General features: G+C 39.4%; 1 pseudogene across 1 annotated transcript; it reads right to left on the bottom strand.

Annotated features, from left to right (window-relative positions):
• Nucleotides 1-3,433: 3,433 nt before the first annotated feature.
• Nucleotides 3,434-5,321, bottom strand: LOC147620678 (arogenate dehydratase/prephenate dehydratase 6, chloroplastic pseudogene; annotated as a pseudogene). Its single transcript, XR_015269969.1, has one exon. The product of XR_015269969.1 is annotated as an arogenate dehydratase/prephenate dehydratase 6, chloroplastic pseudogene (transcript).
• Nucleotides 5,322-19,641: the final 14,320 nt, after the last annotated feature.

Genomic DNA, 19,641 nt, shown 5'->3' with positions numbered 1-19,641 from the left:
TACCCTCTCCCTCTACCTACTTGAGTCACATCTTTTTATCCAACCCAAACTCCACCACCCCACACCTTCTCTAGCCTCCTCTCTCACATTGACAACTCAATGCAACCATACCCTCTATTTCTATGACCAATCTATCTCCTTCAAGGACACCAACATACTCTACTCCATCCATCTCCTTCATGGATATACTACCCTTCTCTACTCCATCCAATTTCACATTTTTGCTTCCAACCTCACCACCTGTTTCTCAACTCCAAAGAGACAGATAAATCTCTTAAACTAATGGCACATCCCAACCTTAACTTCCCCACCAGAGAATACTTGATCCACTCTTCCTTAAAAGCCATGAAAACTTTGATATGATGAGTGAGATCACCTACCCAACATGCCAACATGCCAACAATACCACCCAGAGGGTATCCTCCAACTACAAATAATCTACATGTACTTTGAACATGCCCCAGCAATCTGGAGATGTCGACCACATCAAAACCATCCATGTGGAATAACGATAAGATCTTTCCTAGGATGAAGTCAAGGAGGCCTATGCCTTTTACATAAACCATAAGCCCAAAGATGAAGAAGTTGAAGTTGAAGACTCCTCGTCGGATGATAAGAATAATGAGGACAAGTATACAAAGGATGAAGATTCAAAGGGTAAAAAAGGATACTCCTACACCAATAAGGTTGTTAAAGAAGATCTAATGAGAGGGATAATCAAAATCAAGGAAAGGAAAAGGAATTAAAGGGTCATAATAGCACATGGGCTGACAAAACCAATGCACCCTCTTTCTCAATATGGCACTGAGTGACCAAGGCCACTCCCCTACCATCACCACCTTCCAACTCTAAAAGCGTACCCAACCCCCTCTCCACAAACCTTCAAGCCTCATCTTAATTACAAACACATTTAACACCACCATTCTCAAGCTACCTCACCTTCAATATCTCATCGCTAAGATGTTGAGATATCAAGTTCAACTAGTGCTCCGGATATAGATGACTTGCTGGGGTGATAAATTTTTCACTTACACCACTACTAGCACGATTGGTGAGATTATGGGAAATGTTGCAAGTGGTTTATAGGCTATGTGATAGCAAACCACTTTAGTGTACTAGAGTTATAGCATAGTTATAGTGCCAATTCATGTAGTCGGGCTTACACTATGGACCCGACCTTTGTAAGTTATAGTAGAAGAGTATTTTCCCTTACGGTATAAACTCTTATCTCTTTATGTTAATGGTTGTAGACAAGACAATAGAATAGAAGAAAATTCAAACATCCATCTCTCTTCTATGCTTATCTACTCCATTGAGGAGATGAATATTGGGAAGGTTCATCCTCAAAAAATTTACATGAGCACGCCTTCTACTTGGATATAGGTAGAGATAGAGGTAGGTCATCATCTAGAATCCGAGGAGCAAGCTGTTTTGGAAATAGAAAAATCATGGGTGCAGCAACAAGAATCTAATGTACAGATAGGTGGAATAGGCCACTCTAGAGGCAGGGTGACCCAGAGAGACCAAGATGATTGGCAAAGAAATCAAAATGCAAATAGCACGATGTGTTATTATTGTGGCAAACCAAAACACATTCTAAAGTCTATGCAAGCCCAAAATATTGTTGTAGGTTTTGTGAAGTAGAAGGTTGATGGTATGCACAAAGTATGTAAAGCATGCTAGCTTGGTAAGTAGGCCAGACATGTTTTCCCACATGAAAAGCATGTCATTGTAAGGCCATTAGATGCTATACATTCTAATGTATAGGGACCGACCAAGATTGTAACAAATTTCAAGCTATAGGTACTGATGAGATCACTGTAGGAAAGGGTGGGTTTACTTCATGAAAGAGAAAAGTGAGGTGTTTGCTTACTTTTAGAGATTCAAAGTCTTAGTTGAGAAAAAAAAGTTATGTAGATCAAATTCATAAGATTGGATAGTGGGGGAGAATATTTCTCTAATGAGTTCAATAATTTCTTGAGAAAGCAAGGAATCAAGAGATAATTCACATGTAGGTATACTCCGCAATAGAATGATGTCGTAGAAAGGGAAAACAGGCACATTACAAAAGTTTCTCGTACCTTGATGTCTAAAAAGAATATGCTAAACTATTTTGGGAGTGAAGTAATAACACAACTACTATTTACATATTATAAATAGGACCCCCATTGTATTTGTACATGGCATGATGCTTGAGCATAAGTTTACATATTATAAACAAGACCCTCATTATAGTTGTACATGGTATGATGCTTGAACAAAATTTCACGCATGAAACTAGATATGTCTTACCTAGTAGACAAAGTTTGATGATAGAGAGAGTTTGGTGTGATGAAAAGGAAAAATAATTGTTTTTATATACCATGATGTGATGAAAATAACATGATGTTTATATGACAATTGTGTTTATATAACATGATGTGATGAAAATGGAAAAATAATTATATTCATACGTTTCCCCTTTTAAGATTAGGCTAGATCCATGTCCTATGTGCATGTGCATGTGTCATAGACACTAACACATGTAAATAACGGTTTAGACCATTGAATAATTGACCGGCCATAGGCGAGTTTGGGCCACTCGTACAATATATAGTAGACTAGTGCCCACATGTCACAACAGCTTCAATTTACCTTGTATATAGATTATGCATGCGAGTAGCCTTGCTTGCTTGTTTGTGCAATGCACATGTATAAAAGTTGAATACAACACATTCAACCCCTCTTACATAGGTTTTTTTTGCACAATGTGGGCCTTAAATACATATGCTTAGACCACACAAAGATGAGAAACCTCATTCAAGTTCTTGTCATTGCAAAAGTGAGAAAGTAAATAACTTACCATTATCCTACTGTACACATAGATATTCGAACTAATAGCCAATTCACAACTACATGAGAAAAAACATGCTCCATTTTAACACTTGTGTAAGTCATGGTGCTAGAATCCCTTCATTATTGCAATGAAGTCATGTTCTAATTGCTTAAAGTGACGAAATTGATTGGCTACTCTAAGTTTAATTACCAAGTGTTGGTCCTCATTTCTAAATGTTCTGTTTCTACCCTCTTCTCAAACAATGTGTGGCCAAGCCCACGCCTATGTGTGTGCGCGCGTGTGTGTGTGTGAGAGAGAGAGAGAGAGAGAGAGAGAGAGTGTCACATGGGTGCAAGTGCATGCATGTGTACATATGTGACTGCATGTGCATGTGGATGGATGCATGCGAGCGTGCATACATGAAAGAAAACGTACAAGCGTATCGGTGTTGGACACTGCCTGTGCACAAAATAAAGTATCAGCATGAGTCATGACACGTTGCAACTTAATCCCAAGTATCAAAGAACAGTAAAGTATTCGTTTAATCGTAATCTAGGCTAAAGACACACTCAAATTGCAGAGAAACCCTTCATCATTCACTAAAGAAACAACATTACATTTGCAATAATAAATGCAATCAAATTCATGGTATGTTTACTCATTTCATACATGGCATAAGGAAGGTTTGATGAAGAAGAGATAGGTCGAAAGAGGAGGAGGAGGGGAAGTCATGTCATGTCCATGGGGTAGCTGCCAAGGACTCTGAGGAAAGTGGTGAACTCTTGGAGGGCGGCCAAGGCGGCCTGGGCGCGGGGGTCGGCCATGGAGGCCTCCAAGTCAATGTAGAAGAGGTACTCGAAATACTTGGCGGTGCCGCGGTTGGTGTTGTCCACCACGCGCATGGGTCGTTTGCGCTGCGGCCGGCTCTCAATCTTGGTCAAGTTGATGTTCCGGAAGGCGAACGCCGACAGTACCTTGAAGAGCGCCCCGGTCGCCTCCTCGTTCGCAAACACGATGCTCGTCTTAAAAGGCCTGTCGGTTCGAGGGATTATGGGCTCCCTCGCCAGCATCATGAAGCGCGTCACATTGCTAGGATCGTCCTGTATGCCGTCCGCCATCACTTGCAAGCCGTAGATCTCCGCCGCCCTGTAGCTGGCAATGGCGGCCGTATCTCTCAAATTGTTCTCTACTATGAACTGGGCGGCGCCCGCTGTGTCATCCACGGCCTCCCGCGCCACCTTCGCCAGTCCTATTCTGGTGAGGGTCTGCTCGCACTGGGCCAGCGCTTGCGGGTGGCTAATCACCCGACGGAGCTGCTCCTTTTTCACACCGGGCATGGCCAACAGACAGTGGTGGACGGGAAGCTGCACCTCACCCACAATGTGAAGTCGGTGGCGTAGGAGGAGGTCGTAGTTGCGGTGGATGCTACCGCCCAGAGAGTTTTCCACTGGCAGAACCGCCCTGTCGGCTAGCCAAAGCTCCACCGCCTGAAACGCCGCCTCGAACTGCTCGCAGGGAACGGGCTCGCACTGCGGATACGCCTTGGATGCTGCAGCTTCGCTGTAGGCTCCAGGCACCCCCTGGTAAGCCACCCTCAATACAGAGCCGTGCATTGGGGACGGCGACAAATCGGAGATGGACAACGGCCTCGGTAGATTTGCCATCATTTTAGGCACCGCCTCCATTAGTTCACTGCTGGACGGCTCTATCAGATCCAACGCTTTCTCTTCCTCCGTCACAGGCTGCGTTGTAGATCGGCCGTTGATGTTCAGCCATTGTGCCCGCTGCTTTTCATCGCTCGCCGCCTGCCACTTAGCCTCTTGCTTCCCTTTGCTCGCCAGATCTGCACACAAGGAGGAGGAGCTGAAGCTGTTTACAAAACCATGGAGGGCAGTCTTGGTGTTGCTGTTGCTTGCCGTCACTGCATTGCTCGTCTCGCTTTGAATCGCTGCCCTTATCTGGTGATTCAGCAGATCCTGCTCGGGTCTAGAAATGCCTACCCGAAAAACCCTGTTGTTGTTTACATGCGATACGACTGCTTTATCATCGGTCCAACCAACCAGTCGGAGAAGAGAACGCCCAGGCGAAGACGCTGCTACACTAGAACATCCCATTGTCAGGCCCATCGTTTGAAGAGGGACAAATTAAGGCAAATTCCAACTCCAAAGCGCCAGAACGCCAACAATAAGCCTGCCACAACTCGTTCCTGGTGAGCTTGAGGAGCTCTAGAAGACAGGAGAGGGCACCAAATCCAAGCACAGACTATTTGTCATCGCACGCTCTCTGCAAAAAGAATGCTGAACCTCATGAGCTCCGGAAACGCAGAGCCTCAGAGTGGGGCCCATCAGATTCAAGTGGCTTCTGAGCAGCAAGGATAACGTGAGGAGAGGCGTTGACAGTGCCACCAAACGTACCAAGAGTCAGTGTATGGCTTATTTAGCTATAAGCCAGCCGAGCTTCCGACGTAATGATGGAGCCGTCCTTGCCTCCAGAATACAAACGCGTAGTCCAGGCCGACTACCATGCATCCAAAATATGACGGGCCTACTTATCAAAAATGCGGGTACATGATTGGACGGTTCCACCCACCGCACTGAACCCTCCAGGATTCGGCTACCTTAACCTTCAGTTTGAAAGCCGTAAAGTTTGAACCCTCCACATTACTACCATATCAGACACCATGGTTTTTTTCCACACTCGTGGCCAGATCTTTCCGTCTAGGATGGGTTGAGCTAAGCACATCTCTATATTATCTTAAGGAAGAGTTTCACAAAGCTTCCATGTGGCAAGAATTTGGAGGTTTTGGAAGGAGAGGAGGGGGTTTGAGGAGGTTTGGGTAGAATTTGATTTTGGAAGCCTCAAAAGAAGTGCGAAACACAGGTTCCCAACTAGTCATTAGAAAAGATAACTTTGTGAAGAGACAACCCATCCCCCATTCTCCGGACATGAGAGGTTTGGATATCATATCTCTATATTATCTTAAGGAAGAGTTTCACAAAGCTTCCACATGGCAAGAATTTGGAGGTTCAGGAAGGGGAGGAGGAGGTTTGGGTAGAATTTGATTTTGGAAGCCTCAAAAGAAGTGCTAAGCATGGGTTCCCAACTAGTCATTAGAAAAGACAACTTTGTGAAGAGACAACCCATCACCCATCCTCTAGACATGAGAGGTTTAGATACCATAGAGTAGGCCTTTAAACCATAGGCTTGGACATGGGGAGATAAAATAATATAGAGATGCATATACATACACACACACATGCATACTTTAGGAACTAGCACATATATACGCGTATACACATACATCTACAATGTCTATCCATATATTTTTATGTACACACACATATATGCCTACATACAGATACACATATTTATGTTTTTGTGAATATATATGTTCACATACATATACACATTATATATATGCATTCATGTGTGTGTGTGTGTGTAAATACAGACATAACAATATACCCATACATCCATATGTATCCATGCATAGAAGTAATCAAGTATGCATACATGTATATGCATATTTAAATTATCCTTATGTAAATGCATATATAAGTGGGTAAAGAATCTATATTTGCACATATATGTGTACACGGTACTCATATACATATGAACATCTATCTATCTCTAGACATACATAAGTACAAACATAGCATACATGTACCTATACACACACACACTTACTTATTTACCCACTCACACACCTATACCCGTACCTAGTGGCATGACCCATCCTTGACAGACAAGAGTATTCTTGTATGCATAAAAACGAAAGGCTCGTCTTGGGGGGTGAGTAGAGATAAGCCTTATATTTAAAGCCCATTTTGGGCCTCATAGTCCTCAACTTGCCAACCTATATATATACACACCATGCTTACGATATATATCCATGTAGTAGCTCCTAAAGCACTTACATTTCTTTGAGTAAAGTACCAAACTTGGCATAAATATACATCTAACATTCCAACCCAATATAGTGTTGACAATCTTAACACACCTAAGCAAGCATTAAAAAAATCTTCGGGCAACTGGATTATCTCTCCTTGGACGCTTGCACTTCTTGCCTCCATCTGTCCAAAATATATATTTAAGATGATTACATTAGCTATTGCAATATTTAATTCATGCCAAGAAAAAGCAAAAAGATAAAACCTTACAAAACTCATTTGGTGGATCAACATTTGAGAAGAATGGCGTTAATAGGCTTGTAGATAGCAAAGCGAAATATTATGTAATGTACAATACCTATGTACCAAAAATCTCACTTATTAGGCTTTCCAGAGTCTACAAACATTACATGTACATGAAGCTGATATGCAATCTTTTACAATCTTAGCTAGTAAATTTCAAATAGCCTAAAACTATCATTGTAAGTGTCTCGACCATACAAAGCTAGCAATAATCTAGGTTCCAAAAAATAAAGATATTCCCTATTGTTTTGAAAAAAAAATCAATAAAAAATTTTATTGACATAAAACACAAAAGCTACATAAAAAGCTAGTTTTCATACCGTAATACACATGTACTCTCTAATAGTTCGATTATCAGAGATGCTGCTGCTTGTCCTTTGCAAAACAGCAGGTCTACAATTAAACCATGATAATTAAATAGATTATGGTAAACAATGATGACTATACTATAGCGAATGACAAGAAGGATACCTTTAATATCTTGTCCATCACCATAAATAAATGTAAATGATCTCATTTCCACATCCATGCTAAGCAATATACCTGTGATATCAAATCGGGATTTTAAGGTCTCTCTCTCTCTCTCTCTCTCTCTCTCTCTTTTCTCTCTCTCTCTCTCTCTCTCTCTCTCTCTCTCTCTCTATGGGAAGTTTAGTATTTCAAGTAGTAAAGCAAGAAAATAAATAAAGCCACTGTAATTGAAAGCAAGTCAAAAGCAAAATATTTGCTTATCCAAATGTTAAAAAAATAACATGAACTCACCGAGCCCCTACATCCATATATCAACAATTTAAACCATCCCTTGAATAATAGATGGAACACTCCATATTGTGGATCTGTATGGTGGCTTTACCTCAATGTCAACCATTTAATCCACACAATGTAAGAAAATTTATATATATGTATTCAATATTACCAACAAGGGTAGTACCATTGTGAGATAAATTGAAGGAATTTTGTCATTCGACTCCCATTAAACTTCATGTCTTCACATCATAACAAAATAGTTATCATTCTAAAGGAAACATCAATCAACTTGAAAACATGCACACTTACAGAAAGACAACATAGATAGCACATGCCACATATTTGTAAGCATTCTCCTTTCAAATGCTTACTTGATTGATACAGAGATATCTAGAAATGTAGTCTCTGCCATTTGTAGGCTGCTGTATCAATAGCTCACTCTCTACCTTTTGGCCATAGATTACATTTACATTCTTCTGCATGCCATTTACAATACCTCTTTGTGGACAACATTGGCTTTATAGACTTTGTTTTTGGACCTTCTATGCTACTTTCATGTTCCACAATATCCTTTACACACACTTTTACTACCTCAGATGATCTAACACGTGACATAGCAACATACAACTGTCCATGTGTGAAAACCTGTATGGCCAAATAAAGTCCCAACACACTCAACGTTTGTCTTTGGGACATTTATTAACATACCAAAAGCTAGCCTCATAGGAAACTGTCTCCGTCTCATGTCAAAAGGCAATTCAAACATAGTTAGTGTGAATGTTATCCTAGGAATAAAGACCCTGTCTCCAATGTTTGTACCTATAATAATTTCTACCTCTATCACCTTTGAGTGAAATTGCTTGCATATCAATCTGGTACCATTGCAAATCCCCCGTCGAAGGTCCAAATTGCAGAGCAACATGATAGGAGCATTCATCTTTAGAAGCAAGTGGTGAGGTGGGTACCCACCACCTAAATTCAAACTAATCAAGTACTCAATTGGATACAATATTCTATCATTCTCAAATGAAACAACTGTGTCTACACTAAGGTATTCTCTTTCGGGACCGGGTAATACACTCAAGGCTAGTTCATTGACTTCTAGATTTCGTGGTGCAAGAATAGCACAGTCTTTGAAGAAGCATGCATAATCCTCCACTGACTCTTTGAACATCTTTGTACACCCATTCAACCAAACTCAAAAGGGAGTTTCCATGGATCAACATTCGGGTGGAATTACCACTCTACCCTGATTGTTTGGATGGCCTAAAGAGCTATCTCCAATTTGTAAAGTCCATTTGACAAATTCTAGTTTTGTACAATCATATGCACTCTATCTAACCTGCATGTTTTGGGTGTAGCTTTAAAACATTCACATATCTCCAAATATATGACCGACATAATGTTGCATCAACAATATCCTCATGCGGCCCCTTTGCCACAACTGGTAAGATTTACTTGAAGTCACCACCAAAGAGTATAACTTTTTCACCAAACACAATATCAGTTTTCATAATGTCTTTTAATGTCCTCTTCAATGCTTCATAGGCATACCGATGCATTATTAGAGCCTCATCCCAAATGATCAACCTTGCAAGCTTCAACACCTCAGCCAATGGGATATTACCTTTGATACCACATATACTAGAAGCATTGAGAACCAAGGGGATTTTGAAACATGAGTGTGCTGTGTACGACTATTTAATAGTAACAATGCACCAATTCTGGATGATACACATGCCAAAGCAACTTGATTCTCTCCACGTAATCGAGATAGCAAGGCATTATAAATATATGTTTTACCTAATCCACTTAGTCCATTAAGGAAAAAAACACCACCATTATTCAAAGCAACAGCCTCAAGGATAGTATCAAATGCTCTTGATTAACAACTATTTAGACTCCTTTCCATGGATACAAACAAATCGGCTTGTTGAACTGAATAAAGCATCATCTCTTCCATCAGTAAACCATTGTTGGCAGTAGCAACACTTGATCTATCAAAAATAGACAACCCTTCAAAATCATGTAACCGTTTGCCATATTATTGTAAGAGCTTTTGCATGTGCAACAGAGCTTAGTTCTTCGCTATAGATAGACAAACACCAACATCAACATACCCTCTCTGCAAGCCATGAAAAAAAATCATTTGAAAGTTCAGTGCAGAATTTGCTTCAAAGCTGTGCGGGGGATATAGGCTCACAAAAAACTAGTATAGTGACAAATAGTTGACGTAGTTGGAAACCTATTTTCTGAAATGTAGCTTCTTGAAGACACATACACCACTCCTCATCACTCTCCAGCATTCCTCTGGCTTCACATGTTCACATGCAGCCTTAAAGTAGGGATACAATTTTCCACTCATAGTTTGTACATCCTCAAAAGATTTACACCCCTTTCACATTGTGAATAGCATGTGTAAGTAGTATTGCTCACCTGCACTCATATCACGGGAGTGAGATTTTTTAGAATATTTTATCATGGGAGTGAATCCAAATAATTATGTGTGATGCATGGTTCATGTGTGTGAAGCATGGTAATAAATGATTTCCATTATTAGAATTATTTTTGTGAGTGATTCCAAAAAGTAATTGTGATCTAACATTATGGGTTATGTTGAGTATAGATCATGAGTTTGGGACGACCAAGGTGGACATTGGATGAGGTTATCTAGTCAAGCACATGTGTGCTAAATATTTAATTTTTTATGGTTTGGTCCATTGTACATATATTGGGCAAGGTTTACTTTTGATAAGATGCTTTAAAAGCATTGGACTAAGGTTCAATTTTGTAGAAAACCCCAATTTTAGAAAAGCTATGCTATTTATGGCTCCAAGGGCTAAATTTATTAATATGATTTAAATACCGCATGTGGGAGTGGAGCCACACACGTCAGGGGAGAGATTGCACCCAGTCTTGTGTTCTTTAATTTTTATGTTCTTTGATTTAAGCTCTTAATTTATGTTATGATGTTATGGTTAATTTCTTTTATTATTTAATTTATAGAATAATCTAATCTCCATGTACCATGGTCCTATAACAGTGGTATCGCACGGCAAATTCAAGATTTGAATTTGGGTCATGGAGAGTTGAAGAAAAATCAAGAAATTGATTTTTACTCAAAGGTTATTGGCTTGGAGCAATTTGAAGGCTTTTCAACAAATTCAAAATTACTTGAACTAGAAGAGTAGAATCTGCAACAGCAAAGCTACAAGGCTTGGACAAGGACATAATTCATCTAAAAATCCAAGAGGTAAAGAAAAGAAGGTACTATGGCAAACCTTTGGGGCAAAAGAAGCTATAATCATGTGAATTTTGTGGACCATTAGATCAAAATTTGGATCAAGGGCTAGGAAGAAAGCCACCTTTTTTTGGAAAAACCACTCTTCTTCTCCCAAAACCACCTTTCTCAACTCAAATCCTTTCCCTAATCCAACCGTACGAATGAAATCAGCAAGAAGAGGAGCATTAGGACCTACAATCGGATTGCTAGACCAGTAAGAGTGTCTGAATTCCATAATCAAGGGTGGAAGGTTATTAACTTTCCTTATTTTCTTTCAATTAATAAAAGCGTCAAGCCTGTGCAGACACAAATCAAAACCTATATTTATATATATATCTAATTCCAATTGATTTTTTTTCCTCTCTGTCCCTCTCTCTCCAATTGAATGGACTGCGAGACGGGTGACTTCTATTCAAGCTTCTCCTCGTCGAATTCGCGCAAAGCATGGGACTTTTTTGCAAGGGGCACCGGCCGTTTGAAGCCAAAGCTTTATTAATCTTTATAAAGGCCTAGTATTATATATATATATATATATATATATATATATATATATATATATATATATATATATATATAAAAGTTTAATCAATAAGCTTATATATATATATATATACACAAGCTTATTTTCCAAAAAAAGGGGCTTTTGAAGGTTTCAAGGGAAAGAAAAAGGCCATAATTTTAAAAAAACAATCATTTAAAATATTCTTGCCACTAAGATTTTGACCATTATTTCTAAGCAATATTTGTGAAGAATTTTTTGAAGCAGTTTTGAACGAGCTCTTTTCCCGAATTTGTCAACATCAAAGTATACCGGATTATTATACTTATTCTTCGTGGGATGCCATCAACGACCCTTCTTTTGAAGTACACGGGTGTTAAATAAGTTTTCCACCTTTTCTATTTTATTTTTGCAATTCCATAATATTTTACTTGTTTCTTTACAATGGTAATTTATCCACAACCACCCACCATCCAAGATCAAGTAAATGAACTTCAAGCTCAGTTGTGTTGAGTGAGAAGAGGCAAAGAGAAGATTTCGTGTGAAAATTTACTCGCAAAAAGCGAAGGTGTGTGTATTCCGAATTTGATTCTTTGGATTCTGACGATGACCCTATTTAAAGAACTGTGCGAGCTATGAGCTACTCTCAAAGCTCAAGAATCTCGAAAGGGACACAAGATCAAAAGAAAAGCTTTTACTTTTTTGAATTATAATGGAAAAAAAGATGCACATATCATACTCGCATGGTTGAGCCAACTTGATGATTATTTTTCTGGTGAAAATTTTTCTGAGAAAGATAAGGTTAAATGTGCTACTAATCATTTGATAGATAGTGCAGCTCTTTGGTGGAATGTTATTAGGCAGGGCAAATGCAAACCCAAGTCATGGTGGAAAGAATTCCAAAAGCTGATCAAGAAGGATTTCTTATCTTCGTCTCATATAAGGGTAAAGCCAGATAGCGATGGGATATTTTTAGATAGCTCAAAAAGGAGAACATATCAGCCTATATTAACAAATTTTGGCAAACTTTATTGTAACTTCAAGCTACAGAGAAAGTACGTGAGAAAGAGCAAAGGAGAAAGTTCACAGTATGTCTCAAGCCAGTTATTCGATCAAAAGTGAACATGTTTCATTCTCATTCTCTTAGCAATGCCATCTCTCTAGCAACATACTGCGAGAAGAAAAATGGATTTCCAAGGGATACTACAGTGACAGATTCTCATATTCTTCCGTCTTCTCGATCTACACATTTTGAGAAGCTTTAGCACAAAGATAAAGCAGAGAAGCACGATGACCCACTAGTTAATGAAAAGCGTACTGAAGTTGCACAAAGAAGACCAATAATGGAGATCAAAAATCACATGTGATTACATGCTACAAATGCCACAAAGAAGGACATTATGCATATGAGTGTCCCGAAAAGAAAAAGAATCAAGTTGCGATCATGAACGTGGTTCAAAACGAAACAAAGGCGGCCAACCAAAGCAAGATGGTACTTCCAACCATGATTTGTACCACTAGAGAGGTAAGCCTAAAACTCATACATATGCATTGTTTAATTTTATACCTAAATTCTAATATATTGGTCAAGATAGTTCAATGATTGATATGTACTTTCTATACGCAGAAGAAAATACATGTTATATCATTCACTATCAAGACTTGAGTGAACTAACAATGATGCACATATGTTTTTCGAAGAATGTATGTAACTTATTGTTATTTCACATTCATCCTTTAAACTCTAACACCTCATTAAAACACTTTCTTTAAATTATTCTCTTTCTATTTTCAAGCAAGATTAACCAAGTGTCTGTGAGAGATACTTGTGTCGGTATCTATGAAAGATACTTATGTTGGTATCTGTGAGAGATACTTGTGTTGGTGTTTGTGAATAAATGCGCAACTGAGATCAGTTGCAACCCAAACAAGAGGGGATATTACGTTAATTAATTTATTGGGTGATCCAATAAGTAAAAAGAATATCTTGGGTGACCCAAGTGTGATTAACTTGATCATGAGTGAGTCCGATCAACTCTTTTGAAATAATTCTTAATGAGGGTGACCCTAGTTGGTTGTGAGTGAGTCCAACTAGTTTGTGACACGTGTGAGACGTGTGGTATACTTTTGAATACGTGTGATGTGTATGAAAACATTGTGAGTGAATCTAATGTACTAAGGGTGACCCTAGTTGGTTGTGAGTGAGTCCAACGAGATGTGACATGTGTGAGATGTGTGAATCTAATGTACTAAGGGTGACCCTAGTTGGTTGTGAGTCCAACGAGATGTGTGAATCTAATGTACTAAGGATGACCCTAGTTGGTTGTGAGTGAGTCCAACGAGATGTGACATGTGTGAGATGTGTGGTATACTTTGTGAATACGTGTGATGCGTATGAAAACATTGTGAGCCAATGTAGGAGTTTGATTGTGAGTGAGTCCGATCAACTCTAAGACACGTGTGACACGTGTAAATGTTTTGTGAGTTTGATCTCGTGAGTGAGTCTGATCAACTCTAAGGTACGTGTGATGCATGTGAGGATATGTGAAAGTGAATTACTTAAATACATAATGACATTGTGAGTGAATCCAATGTAGGGACATTAATATGTTTGATTACTCGCGTGTGCTGATAGTTACAACCGGGACGGTTATTCTTCTCAAATGGGAGGACTATCACGGGAGAGATTTTTTAAAATATTTTATCATGGGAGTGAATCCAAATAATTATGTGTGATGCATGGTTCATGTATGAAGCCAGTCTTGTGTTGTTTGATTTTTATGTTCTTTGATTTATGCTCTTGATTTATGTTATAATGTTATGGTTAATTTCTTTTATTATTTAATTTGTGGAATAATCTAATCTCCATGTACCATGGTCCTGTAACAACTCGGGCTAACATTATACATATGTCTAATCACATTTTCCCTTTTTCTTTTAGTCCATGATCGAAGAGTTGAATTCCAAACCCACTTGTAAGGGAAATCAACATATATCAAGCTATTTACATCTGCATACAACTCATAGGCTCTGAACAATTTGGTGAGAGTAGTTCTTTGGCTTTTGTCACAACTAATTACATCACGCAAATCATCATGGTCATTGAATATCACATTATTTTGCATCGGAAGATGAACATGCAACCTTTGTATATCAGGCTTTTCATTATACAAATCATATTGGTATAAGCACTAGTTCTTTGGCTTTTGTCACAACTAATTACATCACGCAAATCATCATGGTCATTGAATATCACAATATTTTGCATTGGAAGATGAACATGCAACCTTTGTATATCAGGCTTTTCATTATACAAATCATATTGGTATAAGCACTAGTATGCCTCAGACATAAACATGTACCATGCATCTAGATATTGACTAACCTCATCGATAGCCCCATGTGTATCTTGCAACACTACAGTAGCTCTATCATGCCCTTTATATACATACTTATACAAACACTTCACTATTGTAATAGTAAAGCACACTTCTATGTTAATATGCACTTTGTATCTCATAGAGAGAAAAGGATTATATGGATCAACCCATTGACTATCCATCATATGATCCTTTACTTGGATGAAACTACCATCATCTCACCGCAGTTGGATACCCATTGTCATCAACAATAGTAGTCTCAGAAAACTTCCGAGGATAACGATGTTTACAACTCCCATTAACCATGCTAGGAGAGCGCATATTTAGTTCCCCACATGGTCCATGAATATTACAATGTTGTGCAACTCAGGAAACATCACCTTATCTGGAAGTTTAGCACATACCAGCATATCATAGTGAGCAATCTCCAGTCAGTTTACATACACTTTTCAATATCAATAATATATGTGCATGTGACAAACCTCTTTTTTGAAATTCAATAACAAAAATAAATCCCACCACCCTTCCAAATAATTCTTTTTTCACCAATAAGTGCATCATATCCTTATGCTTCTCATAGAAGACACATGCCGTCAAGTCCGATCGATCTTGGGCAGTCTGACCCAACAGTAAAGCATTGCTTATTTCATCCCACTTAGGATTGCAAAGTAAAGGTAATAAATAGGTCAGGCTTACTCATCTTCCTGCCATTGAATCCTAATACAATTGATGCATATATCGAGGCCCCCTAATATATGTAGATGGTAGAACTATCATGTGTCTAGCAATGCCTCTACAGACTCTATTGAACCCATTGCTTATATTAACCATATCTGCTTGCCCTTGGTATACTTCAGGATGCAATGCTTTTTGGTTATTATGTATCTGTACTAATCTCGATTCTTCCATACTACTATATGCATCAACAATGTACTGTTGCAAAAGTTGGCCACAGCGCAAAAGGCAAGCATTTATATCTTCCCTTCTCTATAATCTAATGCATAATATTGCCATTGAGTTATAGTCTTTGACTCCTCATTTAAGCCTTGTCTATTCCTACCATGAAGTGGAATTCCAAGATGCAAACGGTCCTCTCCTACAGGAAACAAACGAACATATAATATAGGCATATATGAATGATGCAAGTTAGATATTCTCTTTATAGCACCTGTGTTGTAAGACATTATTTCAATATCTCTATGACCTACATGAAAATTATCTCCTTTACTCGGCATGATAGCAGAAACATCACTCCCTACAAGAACCAAGTATTTCCTTGAGGTTGATCGAGCTTCCATGATAACCATTCTCAAATCAACATGTGGACTTGTCTGCAGCATTTCTCTCATTGTACGAAGTGCACATGTGTGTGTAAGGATTATGTTCATACATCATTGTTCGCAACCTTTAAAGCACGATATAAATTAAAGAAGGCATTCCATGAAGTATATTCTCCCATTTATGCTCTGTATCATACACATATAATTGGGCAAATCGAGGAACCGCATCTCGTGTTTCATCAGGGATTACAGAACCAACACAATGATATCGTACCATGGATTCGAAAATTAAATACTCCTCCCTCCCTAGTGAACTGATTATCCAAGTGAGCACCCAGTGAAACAAATGCCAAGGCATTGTTATTGTTGAGAGATGTAATCGCGGTGTTGTGTGTATGTGGGAAAGCACCCTAGAGGTGCAAGATATTATGGCAAGATAAGAATGCCACATGTAATATTGAATGGTGTGTGAGTGTTGACCAAAGGAGTGGAAAAGGGAGTGCCACAAGGATGATGATGTGTAAAGTCTATATCATTGTATGGTTCATTTGTGATATGCAAGAGAATAGAGCTAGTGTTGAGTGTGGATTCTCTCTCTCTCTCTCTCTCTCTCTCTCTCTCTCTCTCTCTCTCTCTCTCTCTCTCTCATGGAGTTTTTAGTGTGGTTTAATCCACCTTAATTATGTTTCTTAATCTATGTCCTTCACCATGATCAATCCTATTTTTAGATTGTTAACATGGTATCAGGGTGGGCTCTTGGTCATGGTGGTTATTATGTATATTAGCTTGTTTGTGTGTTTGTTTGATTAAGCATATTATTATGGTTCATTTTTGAAAAAAAATATGCACACTCTATTATTATTCTCTATTTGCATTTGAAAGAGGAGTTCAAAGCTACCTATGAAGCTGAAAATCAAGATTTCAGCATTATGAAGACTATGGAGTCTTCATCAAACATCAAAGAAGCTGCCCAAGAGAGTTGCAAATAGGAGTTTTGCAACATGAAGCGCTTGCTCATCATCAAAGAAGCTGAAAATGAAGAATTTCAGCAAGTATGAAGACTATGGAGTCTTTGGTGTCAACAAGGAAGCTACCAAGGAGACAAAGGTGTCTCAAGAAGGTTGGTTTTGTGAAGTTTTGCCTCAAAGTTTTGGTTTTTGAGCATGGAAAAATGCTCAATGTTGAAGGGTTGCTGGTTGTTGGATTTGTGAATCCCACTGTTCTTTGCTTGTGGGGGCAAAGAGTGTGAATCCCATTGTTCTTTGCTTGTGGGGGCAAAGAGTGTGAAGGTGTATGCTTGTCCATGTCAATGGCAATGGCAAGTGGTGATGGGATGGTTGCAGTCCATATTGGAGCATGTCAGTTGAGGCATGGCTCATGGTTTTGCTCATTGAAGGTGAGCAAGTTTGGGTGGAAGATTTGGAAGCTTTCACCATATTCAGCAAAAGCACCTTAAAGATGATGTATGTATGTAAGAAGCACCTTAAAGATGATGTATGTAACAAGGAAAGGCATGCAATTTGGGAGCTCACTAAGGCTGTGACAATGGCCACATGTGCAACAACAAGATTGGTTGTGGAAATAGCCATCAAACCTACACATTGGTGCAGAGTCCAGGTGATGAACAGTAGCCAAAAAACCTGCAAGCTCTGAGCAACGTAGCAAAGTAGCTGAGAAGAAGCGAATGAGGATAGTGGAAACTGCAATAGCAACAAATGAATAACAGAGCATTAGTGATGAGTAGCAAAGGAGCTTCTACCCACACAATCATGGACATGTAGGTTGATCAGGCTCAGCATGCCACCACTGTGGTCATCGTCGCTGTGGCAGAGAAGCAAAACCAGAGTACGAAAAGTCTGACAAGCATAGGCACTAGCAAACGGGGATGCCTGGAGAGAACCAGCCAGAGAGAAGACAAAGATAACATGAAACTTACACATGACAACAAAGTTTGGCTATGGTGGAGAGATTGAAAGAGCAGAAGGCAGCGAGGGTTGCTGTGGGGTGGCGGACTAAACTGCCCACGACACAAAAGAGAAAATGCTACAATGGCAGTAGTTAGAAGCCGTGCAGACAAACAGAGCAAGTGGTGGATCCAATTGCATGCTTCACACAATGATGATGAAGAGACCAGAAGCCTCCAGAGCCAATAGAGAAAGGATAAGAGAAGGAACAGACCACACATTTTTTGGCAGAAGATTAGCAGCTAAGCATGGAGTCGCCGGCGCTAGTAGATAGTATTGAGATAAGCCTCAATAAATTTCTTTTGAAAAATCTTATTTTTTGGTGTAAAAGACCCCATATAAGAGGTCGATCCTTTGAAAAATCTCAAATGATAGGTTGTTCACACACAAGGTTTGCTGCCCACCGGCTTCAAAATGTTATGTAGTTGGATTCTCACCCACAGTTGATGATGGGCAACCATACCCGAGCAGTTAGAAGCTCAAAACGAGAATATTTTGTAATCACCCATGGTATGAGGGTTGCCCTGCCCGAGCTCAACAAAGAAGCTCAAAATGGTTATTGTGATGTGTGCATGAGCGATGCACGTGTGAGGTGCATGCGCATGGGTTGGTTCCCACCCAAACTTCTACATTCAAATCGGACTCAGTGGTTCCACTGTGAGCGAGTCGGCTCAAAATGGACTTGGTGTCTAAGATGGTAGACACATGCACGCATGTTGTTTGATGGACTTGGTGTCTAAGATGGTAGACACATGCACGCATGTTGTTTGATGGACTTGGTGTCTAAGATGGTAGACACATGCACACATGTTGTTTGATGGACACTCTAATAATGTATCATTGAGGGGGAGTGTTGAGAGGTAGTGATTACGGCTGTGCAATGCTACGTTGATATGGGTGAGTTGTGGAACACCTCGATTAGGAGGAGGTGTTGAGAGATGTAATCACGGTGTTGTGTGTATGTGGGAAAGCACCCTAGAGGTGCAAGATATTGTGGCAAGATAAGAATGCCACATGTAATATTGAATGGTGTGTGAGAAAGGAGAGATGTAATCGCGGTGTTGTGTGTATGTGGGAAAGCACCCTAGAGGTGCAAGATATTGTGGGAAAGCACCCTAGAGGTGCAAGATATTGTGTATGTGGGAAAGCACCCTAGAGGTGCAAGATATTGTGGCAAGATAAGAATGCCACATGTAATATTGAATGGTGTGTGAGAAAGGAGTGGAAAAGGGAGTGCCACATGGATGATGATGTGTAAAGTGGGATAAGGCTAGAAAGCCTATATCATTGTATGGTTCATTTGTGATATGCAAGAGAATAGAGCTAGTGTTGTGTGCATTCTCTCTCTCTCTCTCTCATGGAGTTTTTAGTGTGGTTTAATCCACCTTAATTATGTTGCTTAATCTATGTCCTTCACCATGATCAATCCCATTTTTAGATTGTTAAGAGTTATAAGAGCGTATATTCTTTCTATATTCCT

The sequence above is a fragment of the Cibotium barometz genome, chromosome 31 (genome assembly GCF_041138505.1).
Source record: "Cibotium barometz isolate CiBa-2024 chromosome 31, ASM4113850v1, whole genome shotgun sequence".
NCBI classification, from domain to species: domain Eukaryota; kingdom Viridiplantae; phylum Streptophyta; class Polypodiopsida; order Cyatheales; family Cibotiaceae; genus Cibotium; species Cibotium barometz.
This window is presented reverse-complemented; position numbering and strand designations above follow the sequence as displayed.